Source organism: Onychostoma macrolepis, chromosome 13 (assembly GCF_012432095.1).
Source record: "Onychostoma macrolepis isolate SWU-2019 chromosome 13, ASM1243209v1, whole genome shotgun sequence".
Taxonomy (NCBI): Eukaryota; Metazoa; Chordata; class Actinopteri; order Cypriniformes; family Cyprinidae; genus Onychostoma; species Onychostoma macrolepis.
In genome coordinates, this window is record NC_081167.1 from 31,584,657 (window position 1) to 31,594,968 (window position 10,312).

Here is a 10,312-nt window from a genome sequence, read left to right on the forward strand (position 1 = left end):
GGTTCGTTATCAGCAAGTAACTGGGCAGAGTCATGGGTTCTACAAAAGGATATTTTATTATAACAAGCCTCAGTCACACTCTAAAAACCACCCTCAATGGAGCATTAGACAAACACTAACATACCTACAATAAATTACAAAGAAATAAGTTGAAAGGCTGAGATGTCAATACCAGCAACGGTAAATTACAACAGAGATCAACACATTCATCAACGTGACCATACAGGGCTGGAGGACATCTACGTTGGGCACCCCCGGCTGGGAGTGGCCTATAAGAAAAGCAAAAAGTAAAAGCTCACTTCATACTCACACCTCACCACACCACACAAGTGAAAGTAAAGCACTCAAGTGCACAGGAGACCCCACTACCACAGCCCCAGGACACCCTCGTAAGTGGCCCTCAGCTCCTGTATGGAAATACAAGAAAATAATAAATACAAATATACAATAAACAATTTTACACCACTAGCGGTGTAGGCTAATACAAAACAATAAATGGGTTCAGAATGGAACAGTTAGCTGGACTTACACAGCCCAAAAATCCAGCGTCCCCAATAATGTCATGAAAATCACATAAAGAAATAAATCACAATAATGAATATACGAACACAGGAGAATAACTCCTTTTAGTCTTTAACAAAACCAAAAGAATAAATCAACTTAAGTCACAAACACATACAACAACGACCAGACAAAATATCTTAAAGACAAGAGAAAAAAAAGAAAACTACACATCAATTCACCATTTCACCTTTCAGACAGACAACAAACCAGATTAACTGGAAACAAAAGAAGAGAAAATCAAAAATCCGAAGCGAGACAACAGCGCTGGCGGGCCGCTCACACTACTGCCACATATTGCAGCACGTCATGCCCAACCTATCCAACACGAAGATACCAAGGGTCAGAATATAGTAAAATAAATGCTAATGGAATAAATGTTCAATACATACCGACGATGACGATTCTGTTTACCTCGGTGAACTATAACTGGTGCACGGACGCCGCGAAGATGATAATTCTGTTCACTTAGGTGAACTGCAGCTGCTGCACAGACGCCACTAACAACCCGCGCCACAAAACGCTGCAATGATACACATTATAAACGCACGCACACCAACATTAAGCCCACGTGAACGCCACTCACCTGAATAAACAGCCAGCCAACTCCCTCCTATCGGCTCCTGTATCAAAAGGTCCCACTGATTTGCTTGCTAACTCCCAGTCTATACCAGCACCAACAGAGAATATTTAGTAGTCATATCCTAGGAAAATAAATCACCCATAAACGCTTACAAATACCTTTTTCCTGCAGCACGAGCCGGAATGACAACACAATAGAGCGGATGTTACAACCGATTACATCACAACACGGCACAGCCTATTTAAATACGCTTTTCCTAATTGGACATAACCAATGAGTGACGTCACGCCACCCACTCACTACATTCTTCCCCACCTTTTGCATCGCCGGCCCGACGGTGAGGAAAAGCTTTCAATCCCACGGTCTAAACATGACAGAAACACTACTGGTAGTCCCAAGAACCTCAGGGGCCCCAGTCTCCACCACCACTGCCCTAGGGAGTCGATGAAGATTGGGATGCTGCCCCGCTGTAGCCCGTGTAGTGCGCCGCACTTCTCTATCTATACTTAGACTTGGTAATACAGTCACCGGTACAACAGGAAGGCCTAACTCTGCAGTGACACCAACCCCATCCAGTCCAGAGAATGTCAAGCCCTCCTGCCCAGTCACTGATCCACCCACTCCGAGGGGAGTAGTGCCGCTTACAGGGGCTATGTTGACCTGTGGGGCAGGCGGCACAACAACCCATAGGTCTTCCTCCTCATCCCCAGGCAGCTCCTCCGGTTCTATCATGAGACTACCGGGAAGGGAGTCAGAGAAAGAATCTTCCAAGGGGGGGTCCCTGCACCAGCAAGCTTTCAGTAATGAACGATGCACCCGTTTTATCTTCCCGAGGTCATCTCTTGGAGCAATGGTATAAACCGTACCATTTTCTCCGGGGGCATGGACAACCCGGTATACCACAGAACTCCAATGGTCCTGGATCTTCTGCCGACCTCTCCGATTATAATCCTTGAGGTATACCAATTGGCCCTCCCTCAAAGGGACATCCCTGACACACTTATCGTGCTGAGCTTTACGTTTACCTGCTTCAATCTGCAACCGTTCACGGGCCCCATCGAACGCCACCTGCAACCTAGTTTGGTGCTCCAACACCCACTCATGCACTTCCTCCAGAGACTTCTGGGACCCTTCCCAGCAGAAAATCCACCGGAGACGTGGCTCCTGCCCAAACATCAAGAAGTGCGGCGATACACCTGTAGATTGCGCGGGTGGTATTATAACAAAATAACATCTGAGGTAAGCAGGAGACCCAGTCACGCTTCCTTGAGACAGGCAAGGTGCGCAAGAGGTTATGGAGAGTCCGATTAAACCTCTCGCACTGACCATTGCCAGCGGGGTGATTTGGAGTGGTTCGAGATTTTTCAACTTGATAAAGGCCACAGAGCTGTCGTATAAGGGCCGACTCGAAGTTCCGACCCTGATCAGAATGAATCCGAGCCGGTACCCCGAACCTGAAAAACCACTCAGCCACCAGCACCTGAGCTACAGTTTCCGCTCGCTGATTTCTTGTGGGCACAGCTAGAGTGTATTTACTAAAAACATCAGTCATAACCAGAACATTTTCATGTCCTGAACGAGCTGGCTCCAACACCGTAAAATCAATGGCCACCATTTCATTAGGTCGAGCAGCCAACACATGACCCATGAACCCCCGTGCTAATGGCTGAGTGGCCTTAGCTACCTGACAGCGCTCACATTGCCGACACCATTCCACCACCGCTGACGACATACCCGGCCAGTAGCACCTTTGTCGCACCAGTTCCGTTGTCCGCTCAACGCCCTGATGCCCATGTTGCTGATGGAGCTGTGTGAGGACCTTAGCCCTCATAGCGGCTGGTAAAATCAGCTGTAAATTTTCCTCACCTCCATCAGGGCGGAACACCCTACGGTACAGTACCCCATCCCGCATCACTAGCCGGTCTTTCTGACGCAATAGGATTCTACTTGGTCTAGAGAACTGTTGCCACTCTTCTCCAGCCAATGGTGCCTCTTGGCCCCAGCACCTAAACACCACCTGAATATCTGGGTCTTCTTCTTGCAACACATGCAAGTCGGTAGCCTCATAACCCGGTAAAGCCATAATGGCAGCCAGGCAAGCAGGTGCAGTTAACTCCACCTTCGTGGCAGTTCTTACTAGAGCCGGGATACAACTACCCACCGTCAACTGTTCCCCCTCCACGTTCCACACTGGATTTTGCCTAGAAAGGGCATCAGCATTTTGGTTACTGCGACCCGAACGATACCTCACCTCAAAATCGAATGAGGCCAACTGAGCGGCCCACCTCTGTTCTGTTGCCCCCAACTTTGCAGAAGCCAGGTGGCTGAGGGGGTTGTTGTCCGTGAACACCGTGCACCGATTACAGAGCAGGTATTCCCGAAATTTTTCAGCCATGGCCCACTTGAGCGCCAGAAACTCTAACTTCATAGAGCTATAATTGCTCATATTGCGCTCAGTGGGCCTATACACGGCTGGCATACGCCACTGGTCGTACCCTCCCTCCTGTTCCTGAGATAAAACTGCACCCAACCCCGCATGGCTAGCGCCCACCTCAAGAATAAAGGGAGTGAAAAGTCAGCATAAGCCAAAACTGGGGTTGTAGTAAGCTTACGTTTTAACCCCTCAAAGCTCGCCTCACTCTGCTCTGTCCACGCCTCATCCAACCTTTGCTTCGCCGCTTCCCAGGCCCCACCCTAGTACACTCCGCCACCAACCTATGTAGAGGGGCCGCCAACTTGGCAAAACCCTCCACAAACCGGCGATAGTAACTGGCAAAACCCAAGAATGAACGTAGCTCGGTCACCGTTCCTGGCCTCTGCCACTTTTCCACAGCTTCAATTTTACCGGGGTCAGTGGAAACCCCTGCAGCTGATATTACATGCCCTAGATACTTCACCTCTCGCTGGAGGAATGCACACTTTGACAACTTAGCCTTCAGTCCCTCACGTTCCAAGCGACTTAGCACCACCTCTAGACGTTCTACATGCTGAGCAACAGAGGAAGAGAACACTACCACGTCATCCAGATACAGAAGCAGCGACTGATACTGCTGATCCCCAAACAACCTCTCCATTAAACGCTGGAAAGTGCTTGGGGCGTTACAGAGGCCAAAGGGCATCCGGTTCCACTCGAACAATCCAAACGGAGTACAAAAGGCAGTCTTTGGGCGATCCCGTTCCATGACAGGGACCTGATTGTACCCACTGGCCAAGTCCAGTGTGGAAAACCAACAGGCCCCTGCCAGAGAATCCAGGGTCTCCTCAATGCGGGCAAAGGAAAAGCGTCCTTCCTGGTCTTTGCATTCAACTGACGGTAGTCCACGCACATGCGGAGACCACCGTCCTTTTTCTGACCAGCACAATAGGTGACGATAAGGACTACAGCTTTCCCTTATAACCCGCGCCTCCAACAGCTGATTAATATGGGACTTGACTACCTCGTACTCCGTTGGGGGAACCCGGCGATGGCGCTGACGGACCGGGGTATCATCTTCAAGAGGTATCTCATGCAAAATCAAATCAGTGCAACCTAGATCCCCGTCATGGCTAGAAAACACAGAACTAAAACGGTGGAGCAATGCCCTTACTTGCCCTTGCTCCACTACAGGCAAGCTTGATAAATCCACTGCCTCTATTCGTTCTTGTATCCCCAAGCCATCCTCTACACCTTGTGAATTAACAGTAGCCACGATCGATGGCACCTCAGTAATCCCCGCCGGCCAGCTCACGACGTAAGCGCCAATCAAGGTACCTATAACAGAGCGGGGGTAAAGAATTACATCAATAACCCCAACATTTACAATTGGAACATACACCGTCCCTCTCACCACCTGTACCAAGGATGAAGGGGCCAACAGCCCAGCAGGAAGCCCTGACTCAGGAGGCTCGAAAAATACTACTTGGTCTGCAAACTGGCCTGAACAGGTAGCTGGAACAAACTTCATAGTACCCCCCGGTATACGACATGACTGGCGGCCCGCAATCTCACCCTTCCTTCATGATCTTCCCAAGGAGGTGGCAGCAGCGCCTGGCACTCCTGCAATGCTTGTGACAAGAAACAAGGGGCTTCAGACACCTCAGGCAAATCAAAGAGGGCAGGGCCATGCTGTCCAAAGAGTCCCTGATAACACCGGCTTAGGACATTCATCCCTAAAACACCCGGTGCTTGGTCACGTAACCCATTGGGAGGATCCCTGACAACAAGAACCCCGCACCCTGGGACCAATCGCCCGCATAATACAATATCCAACTCCATATACCCAATATAAGGAATAGGAAGGCCATTGGCCGCTCGAAGCTGCAGCCACTGACAAGACTGCAACTTCTCCCGACCCATTGGCTCAAAGTGCTGCAGGAAACAACTCTCCGTGATGGTAGATACCATAGACCCCGTGTCTATTAGACACGACACTGAGATATCTCCAATTGAGACAACGAGATAGGGACATGACGACATTAGACGAGATCTTAGCACAGGACCACTTAATACTGAGCCAATAAATTCCCTACCCGAGCCTTGACTCTGCGGCTCGGAGGGAATTAGTTTCCCGACAGACCAGAAGGAGGTGGCTGGCTATTCCGATCTACTACTGACCCTAAAGCAATTGAAGGTTGAGTGCGATGGGGAACCTGCAACCCATCACACTCCCTGGCAAAATGGCCAGGTCTCTGACACCTCCGACATATCACCGGTGCCCTATGAGGCGAATGACCGCGCACTTCCGGGCGACGTAAATTAGCCACAGTTTGAACGAGCTGGGTTATCTGTTCTTGTTGCAACCTCAGCATCTCCCTTAACTCTTTAAATTCAGAACTTTGGGTGAGGCTACGGACTTCAGCATGCGGCTCCCCCTGCACCCCATACTGGGTACCGTAAATCAATGGGACAGACTGACTACGGGTCCTTACTGCACCTGACATCCCTTCACGCTCCCAGCGAATAGCCTCCCCACGAATGTCCAGAAAACTAATAGTAGCCTGTCGGCGCACCAGCTGCTTAAGTTCACGACACAAGGAACTATCGGCTACACACTCTACAAACTGGTCTCGGAGCAACACATCCGCATTTAGCAACGCAGTTGGAGACTGTTGCTTTACTCTTTCCAAAAGGCTCAGCAAAACGAGAGAAAACTCCAATAAAGTTTCTCCTTCCTGCTGCCTCCTGGAAAAGAAAGCCTCCTGTAAGGCTATGTATGACGTCGAACACCCATATAATTCACGTAGCACGGCAATAATCTTACTGGGATCACCACGTTCTTGCTCTGAGCGATATCGAATCTCCTCCCTTGCTTCCCCCTCTAGATGATCGACCAAAAAGAACGCCTGATCGGCTGGGGTAAGGTATCGAGCACGCATACAGGCCTCAGCCTCTTCCACCCACTCGCCGATACCTATCCCTGACTTACCACTGAATTTTAGACATCTCCTATCCCTAGGTATCAAAACAAGACGATCCGTCACTGGGGCACTACCACCACCCGCTCAGGAGGAATGGTGGGTGCAGGGTCCACTGCACTAGCAGCACCATGCCCAGCAGCCACCACTCGCTCCTGTCGTAACTTCTCATTATCTGCTTTAAGCTGGGCAATTAGCCCTCGAAGTTCTTGCACTTCTTCCTCCATCACTTACCCAATACGAAAAAGAGGGCTGCAAAACCAATATCAAGGGAGAAGAACCGAACATCCACTCTCTAGCCCGCACAGCGCTGCTGCCTCGCCCCTGTAAAAAAACGCAAAAAAACCAAAACAAAAAACAAAAACAAACTCACCCTTGTTATATCACCACACACACTAGAACCCACGTCTCTGCCAAGACTGCCGGAATCCTGCCGACTACGCCAATTGTGACCGAACGGTTACCGACCAGGCGGGAGTCAGCCTAACCTAAAGAATGATTCTTGATATAATTTTTGGTTGTCGACTACGCCACTTAGGGACTTGCACCCTAAGAATGTATTACAAGCCACCGGCTTTTATCTACTCAGAGCACACAGGTTCGTTATCAGCAAGTAACTGGGCAGAGTCATGGGTTCTACAAAAGGATATTTTATTATAACAAGCCTCAGTCACACTCTAAAAACCACCCTCAATGGAGCATTAGACAAACACTAACATACCTACAATAAATTACAAAGAAATAAGTTGAAAGGCTGAGATGTCAATACCAGCAACGGTAAATTACAACAGAGATCAACACATTCATCAACGTGACCATACAGGGCTGGAGGACATCTACGTTGGGCACCCCCGGCTGGGAGTGGCCTATAAGAAAAGCAAAAAAAGTAAAAGCTCACTTCATACTCACACCTCACCACACCACACAAGTGAAAGTAAAGCACTCAAGTGCACAGGAGACCCCACTACCACAGCCCCAGGACACCCTCGTAAGTGGTCCTCAGCTCCTGTATGGAAATACAAGAAAATAATAAATACAAATATACAATAAACAATTTTACACCACTAGCGGTGTAGGCTAATACAAAACAATAAATGGGTTCAGAATGGAACAGTTAGCTGGACTTACACAGCCCAAAAATCCAGCGTCCCCAATAATGTCATGAAAATCACATAAAGAAATAAATCACAATAATGAATATACGAACACAGGAGAATGACTCCTTTTAGTCTTTAACAAAAACCAAAAGAATAAATCAACTTAAGTCACAAACACATACAACAACGACCAGACAAAGTATCTTAAAGACAAGAGAAAAAAAGAAAACTACACATCAATTCACCATTTCACCTTTCAGACAGACAACAAACCAGATTAACTGGAAACAAAAGAAGAGAAAATCAAAAATCGAGCGAGACAACAGCGCTGGCCGGGCCGCTCACACTACTGCCACATATTGCAGCACGTCATGCCCAACCTATCCAACACGAAGATACCAAGGGTCAGAATATAGTAAAATAAATGCTAATGGAATAAATGTTCAATACATACCGACGATGACGATTCTGTTTACCTCGGTGAACTATAACTGGTGCACGGACGCCGCGAAGATGATAATTCTGTTCACTTAGGTGAACTGCAGCTGCTGCACAGACGCCACTAACAACCCGCGCCACAAAACGCTGCAATGATACACATTATAAACGCACGCACACCAACATTAAGCCCACGTGAACGCCACTCACCTGAATAAACAGCCAGCCAACTCCCTCCTATCGGCTCCTGTATCAAGAGGTCCTACTGATTTGCTTGCTAACTCCCAGTCTATACCAGCACCAACAGAGAATATTTAGTAGTCATATCCTAGGAAAATAGATCACCCATAAACGCTTACAAATACCTTTTTCCTGCAGCACGTAGAGCTGGAATGACAACACAATAGAACGGATGTTACAACCGATTACATCACAACACGGCACAGCCTATTTAAATACGCTTTTCCTAATTGGACATAACCAATGAGTGACGTCTACGTCACCCACTCACTACAATAACATGAAACATAAACGAAACAGAGTGGGTTTTACAAGCCTGTTTCGACTGCACTGATTGGAGTGTTTTTGAAGCTGCTGCCACCGATCTGGATGAGCTCACAGATACTGTAACATCCTATATTAGTTTCTGTGAGGATATATGCATTCCTACCAGGACTTATTTAACATTCAACAATGATGAGCCATGGTTTACAGCAAAACTCAGACATCTTCGTCAGGCCAATGAGGACGCCTACAGAAATGGGGACAGAGTCTTGTACAATCAGGCCAGGAACACACTGAATGGTGCAGTCTTAACAACCTGGAGCTTAACACGCTCAAAACTGTGGAGATGATAGTGGACATCAGGAGAAATCCCCCTGCACTCCCCCCACTCACCATCATGAACAACATTGTGGCTGCAGTGGAGACATTCAAGTTCCTGGGATCCATCATCTCTCAGGACCTGAAGTGGGACACTCACATCAACTCCATTGTAAAAAAAGGCCCAACAAAGGTTGTACTTCCTTCGCCAGCTGAAGAAGTTTAACCTGCCACAGGAGCTGCTGAAACAGTTCTACTCAGCCGTCATCGAGTCTGTTCTGTGCACTTCAATAACTGTCTGGTTTGGTTCAGCTACAAAATCTGACCTCAGAAGACTACAGAGAACGGTTTGGACTGCTGAACGGATTATCGGTGCCCCCCTGCCCACCCTCCAAGAACTGTATACATCCAGAGTGAGGAAAAGGGCTTAGAAAATCACTCTGGATCCCTCACATCCAAGTCATCCCTTTTTTGAACTTTTGCCATCTGGCCAGCGCTACAGAGCCCCAAATACCAGGACAGCCAGGCACAAGAACAGTTTCTTCTCCCAGGCAATCCACCTTATTAACAATTAAATGTTCCCCACATTATGCAATAAAAATGTGCAATAACCTTATATTTCCTTAACCTTAACCCCTCAATCCAAGATGGCGGCGCGGTTGGACTCAGCAGCTTCTCCGGGTCCCAAAGACAGTGCTTTTATGTCTTTTAATGTCGTCTTTTCATCTCCAAACAATGTCAATTTACCGCTAATTCATCGGGAGATCACTCCGGGATACATCTATGAACGCCAAACCCTTTTGGATATCGACAACACATACAAACACAAACTCTCGCCGGCGGCTACTGAGAAGCTACGAGGCCTTTGTTTACTGCTGGAGCCGGACCTCGAGACCACGGCCTCGCCTACTGACGTTACCCGCACAAGGCGTCGTCGCAACCGGTGTGAGAGAGGATGGAAGTGCGGTAAGCGTGGAGGTATACAAGCTAGGCTAAGGGCTAACCCCACAAGACCGGCTCTTCCAACACTCATGCTCTCAAATGTTCGCTCTCTGGAAAACAAACTGGACTTAATTCAACTCAGTAGGTCTACACAGCATGAGGCAAGGGATTGTTGTGTGTCTGTTTTCACTGAAACATGGCTAAACAACAACATCACGGACTCCGCCATTCAGCTGCACGGGCTAACCTGCTACCGAGCGGACAGAGATTCATCACTGTCTGGTTAAGACTCGTGGGGGTGGCTTGTGTGTGTACGTCAACAAAAAATGGTGTAACAATGCTGTGGCAGTGACAAAACACTGTTCATCACTGGTGGAGTTTATGGTTGTGAAGTGTCGACCGTTCTATCTGCCACGGGAGTTCACGGCCATTGCTTACATCCAAAAATGCACTGATGATGTGACAGTCACTAAGA